The sequence below is a fragment of the Osmia bicornis genome, chromosome 9 (assembly GCF_907164935.1).
Source record: "Osmia bicornis bicornis chromosome 9, iOsmBic2.1, whole genome shotgun sequence".
NCBI lineage: Eukaryota > Metazoa > Arthropoda > Insecta > Hymenoptera > Megachilidae > Osmia > Osmia bicornis.
Genome location: NC_060224.1, coordinates 3,404,251 through 3,426,881, shown reverse-complemented (window position 1 = coordinate 3,426,881; position 22,631 = coordinate 3,404,251). Strand labels below are relative to the sequence as shown.

Genomic DNA, 22,631 nt, shown 5'->3' with positions numbered 1-22,631 from the left:
AGGAAGAAAACCGGACAGGAGTCATGAATTTTATGAAATACGAGTAAGATTGTATAACAGTTGGAAAAGTTTCGAAAGAAAAGTCTGCGACGGCAAAAAGTCGCCAATTAAGATTCAGAAAGGGTAATTCTGGAAAGTGGGACAGGTTGCAGTTCTTTTCCAAGCGAACGCCGGGAAAAGTAGCAAAGGAAAAGAGAGTTGAACGTTTCGATGAGTACCTCCGGTCTCTCTATCTTCTCATATATGCATTTTTCTTAAGTTACGCCCTTGCACTTTCCTCTTTAATGCAGCCAGACATCTTTACGCTCTCGTCGGTTCAACGAGGATTATACTTTTCTCTACCTTTACAGATAAATTCTTGGAACTTTATAGGAAATATGGAAAAAGTGTATTCCAAGGAATATTAGAATATTCGAACCTTTGAGTGTTTGAATTTAAGAAAAATTTCTAAGTTCCTATTTCGGTAGTTGTACGACGACAAAAGTGGAATTCTTAAGTCCTACAGGAAGTACCGTGCGTCGCCGACTTTCCGGATGGATCCTTGGTACATATATATAGGGAAGCATAAGACGAAGAACGAGTTGATAAAAAGAACAAATTTCTAAGTTAACCCTCTAAGGATTATTCCTAGATTCTTCGAATTTTCTTGTACCAAATGTTCCAAGAATTAACCTAGCGACAGGAATTGGTTTAACGTACCGTTACCATGTTTCTTTTTTCTAATAATTACGAAACATTAGAGTTATGGGTTTCGAGGTTGGTGGAAGTTGATGGAAAGCAGTGGTTCACGCAATACCGCGATTTCTGTGGTAATCGATGGGGAAACTTGGAATCGTGCTACGTTACATTTTAGGAGATTACGGAAAGTATATATTAAAACAGTATTGTATAAGAATTGAAAAGACCACGATGCATAAAACAGCACAAACTGTTCGGTTCTCCTAAAATGTAAATTTTAATACTCAGCGGTGCTGAGTGAGAAATATCGACGTTAAAAACTTGGTCGTTGAAACGATGACGACTTGAATTTGATAATTCGTTCGACGTGTTCATTGGATGAAAAGTGGCGCATCGAAAATACGAAGACGAAGAGGCGGTAAAGTGACGTGAATTTTACGTGAAAGTCTGGCGAGGAGAGTTTCGAGAGGAAGAATAAAAAAGAAAAGCAGAGAAGAAGACGCGATAGGAAAAAGTAAGACTTGTTTTCAATCCGTTGAAACCACCAACTTCCATTTTTTTCTCTGTCTCTAGTTCAGTCTCGTCGAATTCAACGGATCGTTATAAACGCAACGTTCTCCTCGGCGGTACATATACTTTTTCCCTCGAATCTTTCTTTTTTTAGTTACCATCCTATCAACGGGAAGTTTCTTGCGTTAAAAGGTTCGTTTGCGTTTGAAAAATGAGCTCCAGACGAGGGAAGCTTAAGCTTCCGCCGTTTGATGGTTCATTTTTTAAATAAATTTTCCCCCTTATCTTTTCCTTCCTTTTACTGACTTTCGATTCGCGAGCGTTTTCACATTCCGTTTGCGTGAAATTCTTGGAACGATTTTTCATTTCGTTGCCATCGGTCCACGGATGTCGTTTATCATTCTAAAGTAGATAACCAAAAAAATCCATTCCAGTGGCAAATCCCGAGCCCTTTCACCTTTGTTTCTTTCTGCATTGAAGAAAGAAATTTTTAACCCCATATTACGAGGAATTTTCTTCTTATCGAAACAGGGTGGATTTCATCCACCGTGTATTCTGAGGGATTTTGTTCAATTTCGATTCAATATTCGGCCAGTTGGTTCGCGTTCTGTTTCTTTCTTTTAATATCCTGCCGCTATAGGGAAGATTTAATTGATCCTAGAAGGGAAAGGGGGATCGATGAGGAATAGTTAGTTCGGAAAACCAAGTCCCATTGCTGTGGCCGATTTAATCGCGTTAATCGGTTCGCGGCTACTTGAACTGCTTCTCGCGAAATTGCCGTTTGTCGAGGGTCAACTGAAATCTTTTTATCTCCGGTAAATCTGTCCTCGAACGGACGGGGGGACGGTTTGTAATTGAACGATAATAAGATCGAGGGACCGAGACGCTTCCAGAGACGCGATCGCCTGGTAATCCGATAGATTCGTGAGCGAATTCAGAGTAAAATTTAATTAATCAATTTGTCATGGCGTAAAGTGGGTCACATTATCATTTCCTGAAAAGGAATTTTATGAATATAACTTCGTGTTCATCGAAAGAAAATCGAGAAGAAAATTCTTATATTTTACAAGAATGGTTCGTACAACAATTGTTAGGATGAAGGGTTGAATCGTATCAAGATAAATTAGACCTTTCTCATTTCTCTGCTGCCAAACACACTCTCGAATCTCTGTGCACGTTGCCCTCGCTATTTCACCGCAAACAGTCAACTCGACAATCCGAGTTCAAATAGTGCTGCTAGTTCGAAACAAACTCCCTGGACCGTGTCGCAGGGGTGAAAAACTTTTCAGACTAAGGTACTTCAAAATCGAATAACATCTCTACCCTTTAAATTCTCTCGTCTTAATACAAGGACCTTTCGTTACATAAATTTTGCAAGTCCATGGTCAAGAATCGTGATGTTTTTTTAAATGCTCGGAAAACAAAGAAGATTTCTTGCAAAAGCAACCCTCGTCTTAGAAATACAAGTTCGAGAACCCGCAGAGAAATTCTTCGCTGAATAAACAGGAAGATTAAGAGGGGAGACTTCAATAATTATTATTAAAAACACGATGATTTAAATATTACATTAAGTATTAAATTTATGGCATCAATCAGAGCGTGTTAAACGATTTTAACCCCTCTCTCCCAGTCGAGTTTTGGAATTCGTAACGAACAAAACCGGTTGTAGGGGTAACAAAAGGGTAAATTAGCTGCTTAACTGGAACTCGTTAATTCCTGCTAACGTTCATTAATTAAATCGTCCACTAATAGTTGGAATACCAGAACGGTATTCCGGAATACTGAACCACTTGGTCGATGGGGTGTGTTTTACCCCTTCGGAAGGTTGTCCCAGAGGGTAAGGGTCAGGGATTTGTATAGGGTGTTTCATTTAAGTGGGTCGAGATTTAACTTCTTAAATAAAATCCTAATTTTTGGTGATACTAATTAAGAATGATTTTAAGAATACAAAATAATTCTTAATTTGTTTTAATAATTCCATATTATTTGAAATCTTTGAACGCCCTTTGTACAAGCAAAGGGAACTGGAGAGCCTACCCTCTCGAACCTGGACACCAAGGGTAGCTCGTAGATATTCGAGGGCTAGGGTGCCGGTTCAAAAGTCCTTGGTATGTCACAGAAACACCCAGAATTCTGGTCGGGTACGTGCCTGACCCACCGCAACCCAACGGATACGTCACTTCCGGCTGGCCGTCGATCTATCCTCTATCGCTCCCTGAAATTCGAGAAACTCTGCCACCCTACGAACTTCGAGAGCTCTGTTTTACCTTTCCCTGCAGCGTCGAACGATTAATCGGAAACAGAGGGATTGAATCTTTCTTACACTTCTTCTGGAATTAATTGTTCTGTCTTCTTAATATTTCATCGTTTGCAAATGATAAAATTGAATATTCATTTTTCATTATAAGGCGCCAAGTTCTCGCTCTCAAATATTCGTGAAAACTTGGAGAAATTTTTTTCCTCGCTTCAGGAATTAATTACCTCTGATTATCGAAAGAACTGGACAAAATCAATCATGCGTTCCTGTCAAATTTCTCGCTATTCAAGAAGTTATTCCTAGTCACATGCTACTTCGGAATGATAAATTACTTTTTCGAGTCACTGTACGCCGTCCTGTCGTCCATCATCTGTCCTCGAATCGATTCCAAATAGTTCACTTTCGTCCCTCGATTCGGAATTTTTTCGAATTTCAATCGAGAACGGCCAACAATTTATTGCCAAACGACGGGGCTCGTTCGAAGAAAGCCCGTGGAATTGTGTTAAACGTAAACACACTAAAGGCTGGATTACTCGAATTAGTCTGTAATCCCGTCGTCGACGAGATTATTTCCCTCTGTTCCAGCAATTCCCGGAATTTCGTAGGCTGAGCACGGGATTAGCCGTTCGATCGTTCAACTCTTTGCAAGGCAGCTTCTTCTTGCAAACAGAAAAATTCTTTTCGTTCGACTGACCATTTTCGAGCCGCCGGGTTATCGTTCGGGATATTCGAAGAACAATGGGGGACAGAATTGAGTCGAAAGAACGGACGGAAACCGATAAATGTCCTCTGATAGCCCAGTTTTTTCAAGCTGAATATTTTAAACGCCTCTCGTTTCTGGATAAACATTATAGGCTCTCGATCATCATCTCATCTGATACGTTATCTTGTCGCGTGTTATGTTGACACGTGTACACTATTATCTTTACATTTTTTTCCCTTTTTTAGTATGTCAATAGGTATCGAAAGTTTATGTTAATTAAATAATTAAACGAATAGATGAAAATTAAATTTAAATGACTATATAGAATAAAAATTGTAATGTTAACGGTGTGTCATGAAAAATGGAAACAAGAAGGATAGTTTATAATGTTTCCACTGGCGCCCTATTTTCCAGATTTTCCAAAGGAAGGATTTGAAATATCCAGTCGGTGCAAACACGAGGCGTGTATACGAAACGGTGGGAAAGTTCGCCAAACAAAACGAATCCATAACAAAACATATTCGCTCGCGTGGCGGTTGCTGACACGTCGAACACGCGAGATACAGCTGCATTGTGGGATCCGTCTGCACGAACAACCACTGACTCGCTAATTGGAAAATTGAACACGTCTGAAACAATTAGCCCGCGAAACGTGGCTTGATTAAGTGTTCTTTGTTTCCTTTGCCGCATTTCCATCGATCGATCCCTGAGAGAAATTCCGAGGATCCGGCTTCTTAGAAACGGAACATTCGAAAATATTCATACAGGTTCAATTCTGATTATCCGAAATTCCTTCGATAACTTTTGTTCCCGTATCCATATATCGGTATTACAAGCTAGAATTTTTTCTATTTTATGGAGGTTATAAATCGGTAGATTTATATGCCGCCACCGTGTATGCAGTGCGAAAGATAACGCGTTGTTGTTTAGGGTGAATTATTATAGCGCGAAGAATATAACGCGTTTCGATGCGTTCGCGAAAATTTTTCCTTTCAGTTGTTTAGAATTAATATCGTTATAATTCATGACTCTCTTTATCCCGTATACTCTTTACTCTGAATTTTCTCCTTGCATCGAAACGAATCGCGCGTGCCACGAAAATGTACGGCACGATAAATTGCGCAATTTTCGTAAAGTACACGGCGGGAGTCGGAGTTCCTCCGAGGAGTATGTCGCTCGTTCGTTACTTTATTTCCAGGTGACGCATGCCGAACGATCTTTCACGTTTCGAAAGAGAGGAAAGAAAGCAGCGGCATTTAAAGCTACCAACGAGTCACTTTGTTCCCGTAGTCGTTGGTTGTGCGTGGCACGGTCTCTTAATGGGTCGTAATGTATATACCGACTTATCATGTCGAGAGCTTTCTTCCGGTTTCATCTACGATCTCCATTCAGCGAAAGCTGTCATCTATGCACGCGTTCCTCTACCTCATTCATTATTCTTTTCTTTCTTCCATTTTGTCTTTATTTTTCCTAGATTTCACGCTTTAACCGACGTTCATTTTTTCTCGAACAGTTAAACTACTCCGACTCTGTTGGCATCTAATTATTTTTTCTCACGCAGTTTCCCCGTCGACGTTTTAAAATCGTCCCTCCTACTCTTAGATTACTGTAAATTCCTCTTACAAATTGTTCCGACTCTCCTTTCTTCGGACTTCATCCACCTCGTTTACGTCTGCCTTTTTCATTCCCTCGTTTCCGGTCTGTTCAACATTTTCCCCCGGCTCTCTCAGTTTGTTTTTTGATCTTTTCACGCGAGTTACTTCTTATTCAGCCGCTTTTAAGCGTTTCCCTCTTTCATTACTTTCATTCTACTTTTTACCCTCCCTTTGTTTCGATCTTGACGCGATCAGAGAACGGTGCACCTACCCTTTTACATTCTTCAATTTTATTATTTTTATTCTGCTACTTTTGTAAAACGATTTCCCTCGTTTCACGATTTTTCTCCTTTCAATTGCAACTCTACTTTCATTTCTTTGCTCTTCATTTCCTTGGCGGAGCTCTTTAGCCACCGTACGTCTCGCAGATCTCATTCGCGGATTAAACTGTTCGACCTTTAGGGATCGATAGCATGCCAGTTCAAAGGGTTTCGATATCGTCTTGGTTCTCGATGCAAGCTCGATGCGTTGCGATGTAATATTTACCCGATTCGCCTTCGGCAGTTTACACGACCGTACCGACTACGAACGTTCTCGTGTTTCCGCGAAAATACCGATCCCTTCTCGCTCACAATAACGGCTGATAATTACGGCAGATTGATCGTTTGTAAATTACCACTCTAAATACGTTAGATAGCGTAATTAACTCGTGTTTCGGGCGTACAATTTCCAGCCAAGTGAATATTGAACTGCGTGGGTGGCAGTTGGCTGACACGTGTTTAAACGGAAAAGTTTAAACTTTTGACGAACATAGATGAAACAGTCATTACATTTATCGGTAAATATGCATAAAAGGTCACATATCTCCGATTTGAGCATCAGTTGGATATATTGTAAGGGGGAGTGTTGGGAGAGGTCGACATTAGTTTAGGAGATATTCTTACATATATTAATTCTGCAAATACCCCTTGAAATTTTCAATTTTTCAACATTTTTATCGAGGTGCATTTCCAGCAATGTTTCTATCATCTGTAAATATGTAAGTTTCTTCGAATAAGAAAATAATCTTATTCGAGGGAGGAAGTGAAAAGTCAGTGACAATTCCGAGAATTTTCTATTCAAGAATTCTCTTGGTGTTCACCGGCAAAGAATGTCACCATTTCAAGCTTCGCTAAGCAGCTCCCGCCGCGGAATATTTCGTTTCGAGTGAAAAATCAAGATAGAAAAGGCAGCGTATTCGGAAAAATGTCGAAGAAGATTTTCTTCCACCGGAGGGGGGGCGGGGAAAGAACGGGGTCGAACGATGTTCGGCGTTTCGATTTTTCCGCTCGCGAAATCCTGTTTTCTGGTCTCACCTTCGCCTTACAGAGTCTTCCTTTTTTTTCTTCCACTTCCAACGAGACTCTTCCTGTCTCCATCAGCATCCACACCCACGTACAGACTCGTGTTGACATCCTCGTTGCCGTTGTCTGCGGTCGAAGCGATGTCTTTATATGGGCCGAGCATCTCGTACGTGTCTCGTCTTTCCCTCCCATCCGCGATCTTTCCACCAGCTTGCCGGATTTCTCCTTTTGCCGTGGTTCATTCTACTTGCCTTGCCTCGGAAACCCGCGCACGACTCGTTTTCCGCCTTCCGGTTTCCCGATACCTGGAATTTCATCTCGCTTTTTTCCGATTCCTTTTGTGAACGGAGATAGAGAGAGGGAAATCGTTGGAACGCACGGAATAAGATGATATTTTCTATTGATATTTCTGTTTGTTTGTTATTCTTTTCATTCGTTTATCGGTAACAGAGAATTTTATGCTGTGTTATTTTATTCCAGTTACTTATTCATAATTTGAATAATGTAACAGAAGAGATCGGAGTATCTTGTATTAAATTCCTTGTTTGAAAATTTAATATTCCTGACCTTTGATTATAATTTTATTCCTTTCGATGGAGGTTCGAATGATCATTTCTATTCGAAATTGTACGCGTCCTTTTGGGAAAAGGCGCATGTACGCGTTCCGCAAGATGAATTCGACGGATATACCGATGTACAAGAGGTATTACTCTATTTTCTAGATACTTGTTTCGATGGCTGATGCGTTCAATTCCGTGAACATGATCCGTATCCGTGAAGCGGTTTTCCAGAATTGAAACGTCAGCAACGAATGAGGCCAGGAATTTGTGCTCGGCATTTGCATGATTCGAGCAGCTTAAACGATTCCTTTGGAATAACGCGAACCGTTTCTGCCGGTTTATCGGTCCTGAAATATACGACAACGAGACACGATTCTTTTATTATCTCAAAAGTCTTTTGGGAAAAAATACGTGATAATAAAAATTACTATTTTAAACATCTGATTTAATTTCGATAAATTCCATTAAATTTCACTTTCAAGGGACATCGTCCAACGTGGTGTAATATCTTTTTTTTTTAAACCTCCCTGATGACATTATTTCGTTCGAAGGGTCAGTTGCAACGATGCGAATCAATTGTTCATTTGTCACGGTTTATTTGAATGCAAACGAACCGTCGGAGTTTTTACACGGTTTCGCGGATCGGAGGAGGCAGGTTTCGCTCGGTGTGATCGCGCATTTGCATAGAATCGCGGGGGCGGGAATTAATAATAATATTTTACGGGATACTAAGGGAGAGATCGTTTGAAAATGTTTTCGATGGGCAGCTCGCGTATTCATGCATTAACCATGCTTACGTTTCCGTGGGAATGTTTCTGGGTCGTGTTCGCTGGGAACGATTTCATAAAATACGCTTTTGTATCACAATGCGCGTAATTATAAAACATTTCAGAAATATAATTACGACGAAGGTGTATGCACGTACAACCAGGCCGAATAAATTTATACGTATTATTTTTTCGAAAGAGCGAAATGATCGATGGTTTTTCCGGTTGTCGAAACACGCGCTTCCGTACATTTGGTCGGACGATATTTGCGAGGAATCGATCCGACGGGTAATCCGATAGAATACTTTGCAGCGCTGTGCAACTGCACCCTCGACACACGCTCGAGCGGATCTGGAACGTCCGATATGATCGATTCGAAGGGTCGTCGAGATAGGAAACACTCTTCTGGGAAACTATATCGGCGCCGGGCAGACGGATAAATGTGTTTCCATTCACGAATCCATCGAACCGCGTACGTCGACTTCTGTCTCTTATAGAAAACCATTTCGTTCAAGAAATGGCCAGTTCATAACCAGTATTGAACTTCGGGAATTTCAAAGAATTTCAAAGAATTCGAGGTCCAATTAATTAAATTTATTTCATCCAAACTACGTTATTTGTCTGTTAGAATAAATATTCTAGTTGAACTCTCTAGAGCTTAATTGCTAACAGAACACATACATGAATCATGTACGGATATAGGAAAGTTTATAATGCCTTGGCATCTCTTTTCGCTCGTTAAATGCGGGCCAAATCCCGTGTAGCTTCCGGGGTTGAGCCGTAGAAATTACGAGCACCCTGGTTTGCGCAGCACCTGAAAAGAAGAAGAAGGAAAAAAAAAGAAAGAATGATCTTTCGCCGGTTCGTCTCCGCGTTCTGGAGCCAGTTAAAGAGGCTACTTTGTATTGCACTCGCTGCCTCTCCGGAGACAAATGTGTTTCACCCCTTGTTTCTCCTTCGTTTATCTCCTTTTTCCAGTCTTCGTACAGTGGGTCACGTCGGGTAACAGGGAAATGAAATTCGCGAAAAGCGAACGGTCTTACAGTTTTCCCATTTGTCTTGGCTGGAATTAGTTTAAGTAGCCGGTGTAATGCACTTAAGCTGCTGTACATTTACCTAATCTTCGGGTAACAGATTTTTCTTCTAGTTGTACGAAAGTAGGTACGAGATTTGTTTCTCTACCGTCTCGGTTGGACTTGTCTGACGAGTAGGTATATCTACTCTACTTGTCGGACATATATCCGAAATACCACCCAGTTATGTACTGTTCACCCTATTCTACTTGTCTCACCATCTGCTGGCGCCATGCCACATGTCCGAACATCATTCAGACACGTACCACTTGACTGATCACCTTATGTCTGACCATTCGTCGACTTATACTACTTGTTGGCCCACTAGTTTGAATTTCTTACCCTTTTCCACTTGTCTGACCATCTTCTGACCCTATTCTACTTGTCTAATCACTATCCTACTCTATTCTAAAATATTTTCTCGAACTTGTATAAGTTTAGTTTCTTTTCTCTCATTATTGGTTCCCTTCAAATTGCAATCTTTTTATCGAAAGATACATCCATTAATTCCTCTCGAAATAGCTCTCTCCATCGTTTTGACAGCTAAGTTTATCTTTCCGATTCTTCGTCGTTACCTGACGAATCTGTGAAACAACAAAGGTGTGGCGTTTCGTCGAAAAAAGCGTCACAGGAGAGACGACGTCCATAAACGTGTACGCGTCACCATTAACAAGCCACGTTCGATCGAGCTCTTAATTGCCGCCTAAATTATCCTCCATTAGCAAAATCAGGAGTATTGCATGCAAGCCGCACGCCTACGCGGCTGCTCCATTATCGGAATCAAATCTATCCAGGCTACGTTGCTCCGTTAATAGACGATTCGAGTCGTCGATAGATCGCGTGTAATTATTTTTCTCGATGAAATACCGATCGTTCCTTTCGGAATTCGAGAAACTCGAACCAACTTCTGACTGCGACAACCGTGTTGGATTTCAATTGGCGTCTAATTCATTCTCACCTTTTTTTTCACAAGCGCGGCTTTCAAAGAACCACCGATTGTCGGAATCAGTAGTCGAAGCACGGTTGACCTATCGGCAAAACCGAGCGTCCGTGAAAAGGCGTCTGCGAATCGATCTCCCCAACCCGGCCAAACACGGCGAAGATACAGCAGAGGGGAACCGGTGAAATTACATAAGCAGAGAACGTCGAGTGGATAGAAGCAGAGTAGATACACTGCCGTTTACGAGTATCGGAACACTCGCGGGGTTTTGTTAATTATATTACCGCGAGAATTCAAAGACGCGTCCCGCTTCAACTTCAATTTTAATTCATTTAATTTTACAACGACGATTTTCATCGCCTTGACAAAGAAATGAAGACAATTTGAAATTAAAAACTTGACGTATTAGGGTAGAAGCGCCTTAGTACTCACGGTCGATCGATCAAACGGTGGCATTAGGATAGCCGAGTAACCATTACGAGGCTAGCAGATCCACAACCTCCCAAATCTGTTTATCTTCGGGATAAGGGGGATTAGGTTGAAGCAAGGTGAACAGGAAGAGTATCACGAGCCGTTCAGGTAAGCCCCTGCAAAACTGGAAATCACTTTGACCACGGTGATAAGCCTGGCGAAATCCGAACCACCCTCGAGAAACAAGACGAGATCCATTGCGAGGGAATTAGCTGGATCTCGAGATACACCAATTATCAGATTGCCTAGGAAACGTTTTTCACTTAATATTATTTTTGCTGCGTCGTTGCAGCTCGTTTGGAAAAATAAATAATTTCAAGATCCATTCGAGAATGTTTGCACGGTAAACTTACCGGTAATATCTTACCCCTTGTTCCAAGTTAACCCATAACGAACCAAGGATCAAACTAGTTCGAGTTCGTAGGCCAGGTCAGATCAGCTGGAACTTGATCAACATTCTCGAAACACTCCCGATAGGTCGATTCTGTAATCACCATTATGGGGTTTCGAAGGTTGACGCGTTTCGATCATTCGATAAAGTCCCCTTATATTACAACGATAGCCGCAAACATTGAACGTACTGTTGGAAAACGAACGTTCTGGGTTATGGTCGTTTCGATCCATAATTAAAGCCTCGTTATACTCCAGCTCCAAGGCTGAACTGTACAGAAAATTTGAATTATAGTCTAGCGTCTGAATATTAAATTCTCTCCTGCTATTTTGTAATTTGTATTTTTAACGAAAACAAATTCGAAGGTTTTTTTTACTTTGTAAAATACGTAGAACAAAGCATTGTCTCTTTCGAGTGGTATTCCAAGCTCAAAGAGAAACTTTTGTATCGGTATTCACTCGAATTCACGAGTGCATATTGAACTTGATCCTATCTCCGGTTATCTCCTGCCGTATTGCTGTGATAACATTTCTAATGCAACCTTTCAGTCGTCGAGTGTTTGCACAGCGATCGAACGGTCGATAAACTGTCGCGAAAAAAACAGACGAGCGTATCATCCAGGGTTTTTCACCAGAAAGTAGCTTAACCATCGTGAAAATATTTTTCGAAACAAATAGCGTTGGTTTCTCTCTGTGGAAGCTGTAGGAGAACAATTGATCAAGAGAAATTGATAAAGTTCATTGAACTTTAGTAACAGAGAATCGTCGGGAACAATGGTCGACGCTATTCCCTTTGGCTGGCTTTTCGAGAGGAACGTTTAGTGGAATGGTTGGCACCGATGCTTGATTACTCGCGCAAAAAGCTGCCGCGTGCACACGCTGACACGGTTCAGTAAGCTCACGGATTTGCAGCTGCAGCATTTTGTCAACCCTGTTCCTCTCTTCCACCTTCGAATTGGAAAGTGGCTTTTTAGCTGTGCCGGCATTAGCTTTTCTTTTCGAACGATCCTTTCTGAAACTGTGCCATCCTGGTTGAAAGTTTCTTCAGGTATTCCGTAACCAAGCGAGGCTCGTCTGACGTAAGCTAATTATTACCAATTTGTAGTTGGAGGTTTATTATTTCATTCTGAATTGATCTTTGCAATGTTTCAACGAGGCGTCGACAATTTTTCATCCCACTGTTGCTACTTTACCGTGAAACAATCATAATTCACTCGAATTAACGGTTAACTTTTCTTCGCTTCTAACGCATCGTCGTTCAACCCCGAGGCAAACCGCGATGAAATTTTTTCTCCTCCTCCCGTTCCTTCGGGATACGTATCGCCGAGTATCGAGTAACCTGCTCTTCGTCAACCTTGTTACCAAGTGGACGGAGAGTTTTATCATGAACGGGCAATTTTGCTTTGATTAGAAACTTCAGGATCCTGCTATTTTTCCCCGACGAACGCTGATAATTTTCTATCGTTAATTCATAGCGCAGTGGAAATTTTCTTAATTATCGATACATCGATACCTGCGTGTTAATTAATGTTAATAATTAGTTAAATATTGTTCGACGCGAACTTTCGTTAAATGAACAGCGGTGTAATACAAGAACCCTCGGCAAATTTACACTGTTTTCGACAAGCAAAAGCGAAACCCTTTGCCACCGTTGTAAAGCAACAACGAACTAACAAAATTCCTTTCTGTTCTCGCCTTTTCCAAGCAATTTCCTGCAAGTTTCGTTTCGCGGCAAGTTCTCGGGTAACTGCGAACGCAGATTGCACGGGGACGAAAGGCGAAGTGAATTCGACGTGCTGGTAAATTAAAGATCGAAATGGGCGAGGTGAAACGGAGACAAGACTCCTTAATTGCGACTACGTGCTTATTAAAGAGAATGATTGGCGCCTCGGTGATCAATCGAATAGCTTATACCTCGCATTAACGCGTCGTTGTCTGGCTTTTTCTCGATGTCGATTATACTTTTTCAAAGGTGTACCGAGACGTACAGTGGGTGAAAAAAGTATTCACCCTTCTTGCTTTTATTTTCATTATTTTATTTCAAAAGAATTGTACATATATTGCATTACATTCGATATTTATAAAAATTAAATCTTTATTATTTCGTAGAGATGGTATCATATACGAATAATTATTAATTAAAAGGTGAGGAATATACTTTTGCAATTCACTGTACTTTTCATCCCCTTTCATTTTTCTTTGACCTCTACCACGTTGTTCTCTCGAGTCCCCCAAGCTTTAAAACCATCCTCGTTGTGCGACTTTTCGTCCGTGTTTTTCACTCCGGAGAAAGAAAACCCTCGTTTGATAAACTCCAAGCCTGAAGCTTGCTTTGGCTTCAAGTGAACCGGAGCCACTGTGCTGGTGGATTCCAAGGTAAATAGATGAATTGAGAGGTTTGTTTTGCGTTGCCGATGCCGAGGATGCTTTTGTCCCGGTTTCGAGTGATTTTCAGAGGGGTTGCGATTCCATGGATTGATCGGTAAAGGGTGGTTTAATGGAAATCAGTCATTCTTTCTCTTATGTTTCATGTCGAATGATTTTGTATTAAATACGCGGTAGTTGTCATGCGTTCACCTTCATAGTGATGAACTTACGTAACAAAGAAATATTAATGCGTAGTACGGAGGTTTCCATGGGTTCCATGGCCCACGTGACGGGATTATTCAACAACCTCGTAATTGCTTCGCGCTGTAGCAGCAGAAACGTGATCGCAAACGATCATGCCGCTGTTCCACGCGGTAAGAGGAACGTGATTCGGAATAAAAATATTTATTTGCTCGTTCCTCTTTAACGCTTCCATAATTTTCATCTTTCCGGTCGTTGATTAATGATTCACCTTGTTGGTGAACTCTTACTCCTCTCGTGTGTGCTCGACCTCATGGTTCAAGAATTATCAAATAAATCTACCGGTGTAATTCAATGGGATATCGAAAAAAGGTTCCAACACTCCATCACTTACGAGTCATTAAACCTTACCTCAAGAAAAATCCGTTAAAGCCTGTACGAACGACCCCTTACACGGGAATCGGGGTGCAAAATAAAGAAAGATATCACGTTTCATTTATCCATTTGCGATAATTTAGCGATAGTTACTTATCTTTTTCTTATCTTCTTGGGTATCGAGACATTTGTTCCTCGATTTTAAAAGGTAAAAAATTTAACATAAAAGTATTGCAAAATAGCACTTACGACAATTTCAAGTGCGAATAACAAATTTCCCCTTAAATTTTGATTCAATCAGAGATTTCCATTTACAATCCCATCGAGGCTAATATAACGAAAAGTAAGCATGACAATTTCCAGTTTAGCAGACAATCTTCGAAGCACGGAATTCTTTTCGAAACGACGCGAAATTCAATCTCGTGAACGTTTTCTTTTATATCGACAGGGTGTGTTTCGCGTGGAAAACGTCGCTACCACGAACAGGTTGCCTTAAGAGTCGGTTAAAAATCTTCTCGAACATTTCCAATAGCCAGATCTCCGTCAACGATACTGTCCCACCGCTGTTCAAGCTTCTTCTACTCAAACAGACCGGTCCTGTTCCTTTCGTTTCGTTGGTAACGGGTTCTATTCGCTCCCCTTTTCATCGTGACGACGTCATTCGACCGTGAAAACGGGTATCAACGAGCGGCTGAAAGAGCCACAGGGAAGAACCGATCGGGAAAACTACCCCCGACCGATCACAATGGCGACGATAACGGCGATAACCGCGGGAGAACGGCGATAACGAGCCACGATGGGGAACGAGGCAGCTTCTTCGAGAGAATGGACGTTAAATCATCGTGAAAAGTCAAATGGAATGTAATTTCTGTTCGTTCTTGCAAGCATTGTAGCGAAGCACCGGTTTTCCAGCTAAATTTCAGGGAAAATTTGATAAATACCGCGGTTAGAAAAAGAGGGTGGATTTCAGAGGGGATGGCATTGCGTTCGATTCGCTGAAATTCAGGAAATTAGCTAGTCGAGGGAAACTTGAGTTGAAATGGGAACATTTCATTTCTAATCATTTCTTAAGAGAACGGTATAAACATCGCAGAATGCAGCTAATTAATTAAGACTCATAGTCTCGTATTCCCACGTCTGACCGTCTAATCCATAGAAACTTCTGCGACTTCATTAAAATATTGAAAATGTAGAACACCATTCCCAGAAGCAAGTTTCATTATTTACTCGGAGTGTCGCCCAAGAGACTGAAATAATTCTCCCGAATTTGCCCCATAAATATCCGTGAACGTCTTATTTCGCGACCGGTTGGCAAACGTTAAATCGCGGTACCCGGATTCCACGGTTCGGAATCGATTTAGGATCGATCTCGCGATCGTTTCACGAATTTCGGTGAAAATCGCGTCGCTTCTAAAAGGTGGGCGAGATTTAAAGTTCGACCGAGCAGCGATAAAGATTGCGCGGTGGAAAGGGGCCGCAATAAATTCCGTTTCGTTGGCTACGCTTCTTCCTTCGTTTCGCTACCGTCCCTGGTGATTTACGCGACGATGCTCTCGGTAGATGGACACCGGAAGTAGCAGTCAGCTTATACCCGTTACGACGTGTTATTTCGTTGCCTTCTTTTTAATGGGTCCGCGTGATATTTCCCAGATCAATTCTATCGACTATTCTATTTCAAAAAGCATTAGGGTGCAACGTACAAAAAATATCAACAGTTCATGAAATACTTCGGACAATAAAATTGAAAAATTTTATTATATTTCTGTTAGAACACTTTAAAATATCATATTTGCGTCTTAAACTTGTCCTTCCTTGCTTTATTCCACGGTATAGACCGTAATCTATAGCACGACACTTTTCGCCTGACAATATATTGACTTGTACTACTTATTCGATCAAGGGAACACGAACCTCGCCTCTGACCATATACGGGGTTATACTACTTACATGCCTATACTACAATTATTGTGCAAATATAGAACTTTAACTTAAAATAAACTTTCATTCCGTTTATTTCATTTTTCAATCTTTACAAGTGCAATATTGAAAAATATTCTTAATTTTCTTTATAATAGACTTCACCTTACAAAAGTATCGAAAACAATTATCCGGCAAGTTTGTTCGGGAAATCTATCGAGGCTCGGTCTCGATGTACGTTGAAAATCGGCCTGGAAAACAATCAATTACCGGTGGAAAGCTCACGGTATCGACGTAAGGAAGCGGAACAAGCGCGTTTCCGCACGGAGTACGGCATCGTGGCGCGGCATGTAATCGAAACGGCGATTTGCCGGTTAAAGGGGGGTGGTAAGAGAGGGTGGCAGTCCTCGTGTCGACTGGCGGGGTTGATTAGAGCCAGCCAGCCGTGAATCGACGGCGCTGGGAATTAGAGATCGGCCAGTTAAGAGAAGCAGCTAACGGGGCGTGTCGCGAGCGTAATTGCACCCGCGTCTGCGAACGTCGTCGCTGCGAATTCACAAATAGCCAGACGAAAGGCGGTTTCCGATGTGCGACCGACTAAGGTGAAGATTGTATCGCGTTGTCTAAGATACGATGGGGATTTAAGATTTTTTTATTAGATCCTGGTTTATTATTTTCTTACAAAGTAGATAATACTTGTAACTCTCTTATTTTCCGTAATTTCGTCGACGATGCCTTAACCGGCATTATTTCCCGGACATCGCGAACTTCACCAGCATTTCCCGTCGTCGTAGTTATAATACACACGAAGACAGAAACATTAGAATTTATTTGCATACCGTGGAAACAGCTTCCCCGATATGAAATTACCCGCGGATGTGTTTCTACCGCGTGTTCTACAAACAAGCCTCGTGTTTCGTCGAGAAATGTCATGGTTCACGCCGACCCAGCGCCCTTTCTCTTTTCCTTTATCTTTTCGAAAAAAAGAAGAAAGCGAATATCTCGTGGTTTGCGCGTCGTTTCATTTATCCTTTCAGCTTTCTTGTATCTTGTGTCCTATAGGCTCTAACTTCGAATCTACCTTCCACTGATTTCTCGTTTACTCTATCTCCTTTTAAGCCCTTTTGGCAGAACGCGATTATAAGATCCTTTACCAAATGTTTAGATTTATTAAAAAATAATGCGACACGCTGTAACATAGATTTTCGCGAATTTCCACTCATTTTTCTCATCGCAATTTCTAGCAGATGCTTGGAACATTTTTTTTTCTTCCTCAAGGGTTACTCTTATGAATATTTTCGTTTCCATGCGGGGTTAAAAACGGCCATACCTTTTTCCAACGTCCTCTTTTCATGGACGATGCTACTTGAACCTGGGCAACGATGGACGAACGAATTTACACGCCTCCCACGCTCGTGCGCACACGAAAAACCTACCCCCCACTTGGCGGGGCGGAATTTAATAAATTACGAAACGGTGAATAAAAAGAGAAGGCGGCTTGTTTTTCATTTACCGACGCGTCATTAGCTTTCGCCTACGTTTGTCGCTCGGGCGAGCACATATTTTTCCTCTGGTTCGCGACACGGTCGCAATAACCCGCAGATCCGTGGACGTCGGTGGGCGAAATTAAACATAAAATCGAGCAGACCCGCCTTTGTGACTCGCGAGTCCCTCGGGGGAAAAAATATGTATCCTCCCCGACAGGAGTTTGTCAGGATACCGTATGAAACTGAGTTTTTAGTGTCGAGTGGTTTGTAACTTTTATTTTTATTTTTGAGAATAAGTTTTGTACTGTTAGAGATTTTATAATCAGGATCAAAAGGTTGTTGCAGGATACTGAACTACCCCTTTCGTTATATTTTTCTTCTTTTCTATTCTATGCTGTATTACTATTTACATTATTTTAAATTAAGAATTAAAAAATATTTAATGGCTTAGGAAATATTTTTTAAAATCAAGATACAAATATTTGTCAATTTAAAAACTGCAAAGTGTATGAATTACTGCAATTAGTGAAATGCTATTGATTACTGGCTGCAACTACTAGTAACGAGAAACAGAAGATTGCGCGAGAAAGAGAAAGAGCTGTGTAACGGGGAACAAAGGATAAGATTATTGTATTACTATTAGCTCAGCGAGTCAACCTATTGTCGTACTGAAACGAGACTGAAAACGAGCCTCTTTGTTAACTCTGTCGTGTACGAGACTGGATAATGAGAATTCGAAACAGCGAGCACTAGCAGCAACTAAAATTTTCGAAACTTTCACAGTATCCTGTAATTTAGACGTTATATTACTGTCGTTGATTGACTATTGAATGGAGATAGAAACAATTGTTAGCGCTGATTAATTACCAGTGCCAAGGATGAACCCTTTACAAAAGGTATTGATTCAGATTCAACCCTTTTGTCTGTTTATTGCATCACCGAACATGTTCTAAATACGAATTATTTCATTGATAAAAGCAGAGGAGAAATTTATTATTATCCATCGTAATTGATATAATTGCCTTGAAAAAAACATTTCTTCATCAATAAAAAAAACCACCCAAACTTTTCAAAAGATTTCTCCAATATTCATCCCTGTTTCTAAGATACTTCTTTCGTGCAAGGGGTCGAAAATCCATCAGCGATGCGTCAATATCGTGCCATCCATACATGTAAACTTGGTTGAAGAACGATTGAAAATTCTGCAATGGTAAACTGCACGTTCGGTCTCTAATTTACGAGACTGTCGACTGGCATCCGTAGGAAAAAGTTTACAGAACGTGTCTTTTGATCTGCCCTCCTTTCGTCCCGTGCCGACTACCACCGTTTTCCCTTCAATTTCCGTTTCCTTGTTTGTCGTCCTCCGATGACATTCGATAAATATTTTACATGTCGTCGATACCAGCCGAGCACGTCTGCTCGTCGATTGTCTTTCGAGCAAAGAAAATATCCGTACAAGATATAAAGATAGTAAAACGTTTCAAAACTGATCCATGCCGATACCTCTGCACAAACTCTATCTTTTTGATTATTGAACTGATTGAAAAAAATTTTTAATTTAAACATCCAACACTTTGAACGTAATGGCAAATGTTGAACATCTTTTGAAAATCTTGCAGCCAACTTTCCTTATGTACGCACGTAATATAAACGAAACCTGTGTATAATTTGTGCACGAGTACACAATCTCAAGATAATCATACTCAATTTCCATAATGCAATCTCGTTCTAGATCTAACGATCACGCGACCAGTCTAAATCCGACAGAACACTCTATCCTGAGCGGAGAATATAATTTTCAAGGTTCGGAAATCTTTCTATTGATGGTCCAAGATCATTCCATCCCCTCTCGAGGGGGGTAAAGAAATTCTTAGTCCGTGAAACAGCGAAGAAATCGCGTTTGATATCGTAAAGCTGTCCTTAACAGGCGTATCCCGAGACGAGAGGGGCGAAGATGGTGGTGTTCGAGTCTGTCGTGCGAGTTCGCGAGAAAGCAAGGGGCTGGAAATCGAGGGTGCTTAGCACGCGACTTTGCAAGGCCAAGCTGTGGGAGGCCATTTTATAACCAATTAGTTTCCCTCTTTAAGAAACTGCCTACGGAAGTAGCACTCGAGGCGTCCTTCGGCTCGCTCCAAGTGCCTCGCTGCTGCTTCTTCCTCGGCCACCGACGAAAATAGAAAATCATTGTCCCGCGATGACTTCGCTTTTCAACCGACAGTCACGAACAAACTCGGAACAATGGGGATGTTTATCGGGCTTGTTAATCGGAGATGAGACGGTGCTTTTGAAGATTCTTAAACCGATTTCCTTTCCGCTGATGTTATTTATTTTTAATAATTTTTTAGAGAATAGCAGAAGTGAATTATTTGTAAATTACGATAATAACGTGGAACAATTAATTGATCGTGAAATGAAAAATCATCCTCCCGTAAGGTCAATTGAATTGTTGAATTTAATCAGATCTCTTAACCTTCTTCCAGATCCCTGACCGCTCGAAAAAATCAAATGCCGAGAACTTTGCTCGATCGCCGTTGGATTATCTGCTCCTGTCGTCCCACGGATCCGCTTTTAATGAAAGCTTTTCTCGGTAAGTCCTTTTTGCTGTGCGATTTTCTTGGCGATCGTTAACGGGAAAGAATCGAAAACCGGAAATAGACATTCTTGGTATATCACTGCAATAATTAATCCTCTTTAAGACTTAACAAAATCGGTTGAAATGAAAAAGAAAGGGTTGAACCTGTTTATCTTTTCTCGTATCGCATTCGTGCTATCCGGAATGCGCGCATCTCCTCATCTATACTCGTTCCCGTTGGCCATGGAAATATCTCGTCCCTGGTACATCCGATGGCGGAGTTTGCAACGCAGAAACACGCGTGGAATGTATTACGTTTCGAGCTTTTACCGTTGCAATGTACCGAACGAGAATACGAGAGAGAGAATCGACATTTCGTTGGGAAACACGGCGGTGGTAGTCGTAGTCGGAGAAAATCACGATGCACCGAGGAGATTCCTATCCATCGCGTAGGTGGATGCAGAACAGGGAAGGTGGAATGAGTTTTATTTGCTAAAGAAAGGTTGATTTAACGAGGCCTCTCCTTTGGTTGCGAGCTCGAGCTAATGCGATTACGGTTTTATCAGAAGTAGCACCGGTGATTCGTCGCCGTCTGATCAATGGCCGACTCGTATCACTTAATCCCTGTATAATGGCCATCGAGTGGAATGTTCCGCGAACGTGCATTATGTAAAACGAGGAACGGGGCTAATTTATTAATTCGTTCGACGTCGCGTGGGTCACGCGTGCGCCTATTCGAAGCCGCATGCTATTATTATTGAGCTATTCCACTTGTTTCGTTTGCTCCCTCGAGGAAAAATACCATCCTATCGAATTAACTCGAATGCAAATTAGAAAATAATGTCTCCAATTTGATGAAAAATTAAAATAATTCAAAATGATGATGAATTAATTCAGTTGTTCCATGGTGGCTATGTACCGGAGTAGCATAAATTGTGCAAGTCATTACGTATGCGTCGACAGCAATGACAAGCGATTCGTTAACGTCACCGATAATACCGTGTGTCGGAGAAACACAGAGCTAGGAGAGAGTGAAAACGAAGGATCCAGAAAGGAAATAGAGAAACAAGAAGGAACGAGATACGTATGGATTGGATGAAGAAAGGAGGAGGATCGCGAACGACTGGGACAAATCGCTGGGAGATCCCTTTTCGGATTATCACTACCTGGCCTGGATTCGTCTGAACACGTACCCACCGTTTCTACTGGCCCGTTCATCCATTGTTTTCACTCGTCGATCCGTAATGCTCGTTGTTTTTCTAACACAGTTACGTGTCACCGTTTTCCAGGTTCAATGATTATTGAATGAAACAACTTCTCTTCCAGCTAGAAAAACAGCATTGATTTGATACGTTCCAGATATTTGATTTTTTTTTTAAATACCATCGAGAGGGTCGAACAAGAAAGATTATTAATTAATAGAACGAAAAAGAAAAAGGTTGCTTCAATATTTGCTTCTGGGATTTGTAATATTTTCCATGTTTGATTTAGAGAAGATCTTCAATATTCAAATATCGAAGTTTAAATTTATGTAGGAAGAATCGAAGTGTATGAATCGAAATGATCGGCCCAGTTTCGCGATCCACCGGATCCACGGGATAATCCTCGGCTCAGAGGTGAAACGAATCAAAACTTTGTCGGCCGCAGCCTAAATGTCTTGATCCCGATTACAGCCGGAAGTTCTCGCGTCGTCGCCGTTCCTGTTCGGCTTCCCGGCATGCGAAACTTTTCGACAGGATTTCGTGGAGATAAAGCGATTCGCGACACGGTCTTTTCGTGGCCTTTCATGGGGTTAATGCGTCCCCACGGCTCGGATCACCCACGGCGTTTCCGGCCAATTTTTCATAGGACTTCGTTTTCATCGAGAACGGAAGTCCTTTGCTTGGAAAAGTTGCGGATTCGAATAGAGTTTATCGGATAGAAAGGGATCGATCGTTAGAAGTTAAAGAAACGAGAAATTTCTTCTTTTATTATTGAGTTATTTGGAAAAATAAAATCATAGTAGGTTGATTAAAAAAGCGAAAGGAGAGTCGATTCATCGTGAAATCCTTTATCGGAAGCACGAAAATTCGATGCAGGCGAGAAAATGTTTCCGAAGCTTCTTCCTCTCGAAACGGTCCCCGAGTGCTTTCGAGGGCGTCCACAATTTTTGAGAGGTACGTCTTCTAGCGATCCAGCCACGAAACAATGGACTTCTCGACAAGTGTCTTCTCCGTCAACCTGCTGGCCCCTTTTATACCAGAAACAATGGATCCCTACCCTGAAAGAAGGTCTTCCTTCTGCTCCGACTCCTTTCTTCAACCCGTTCCTGTCGTGGCTCTTTTCGCATTCGCGGTGTCTCGGCTCGCGAAAATTCCTCCAGAGACTTCCGGAATAATTCGATTTCCGGCGAACAATCGAGAACTCGTGTTCCCGTCGAGTTCCT

General features: G+C 41.4%; 1 protein-coding gene across 2 annotated transcripts in view; it reads left to right on the top strand.

Annotated features, from left to right (window-relative positions):
* The window catches only part of LOC114872084 (octopamine receptor Oamb), a 63,526-nt gene that overhangs the window by 14,157 nt on the left and 26,738 nt on the right, over positions 1 to 22,631 (top strand). For both annotated transcript variants that reach the window (XM_029178858.2, XM_029178860.2), the window contains exon 3: positions 20,115 to 20,221. The gene's annotated coding sequence lies outside the window, so the exon portion shown is untranslated. The remainder of the gene's footprint in view (positions 1 to 20,114; positions 20,222 to 22,631) is intronic.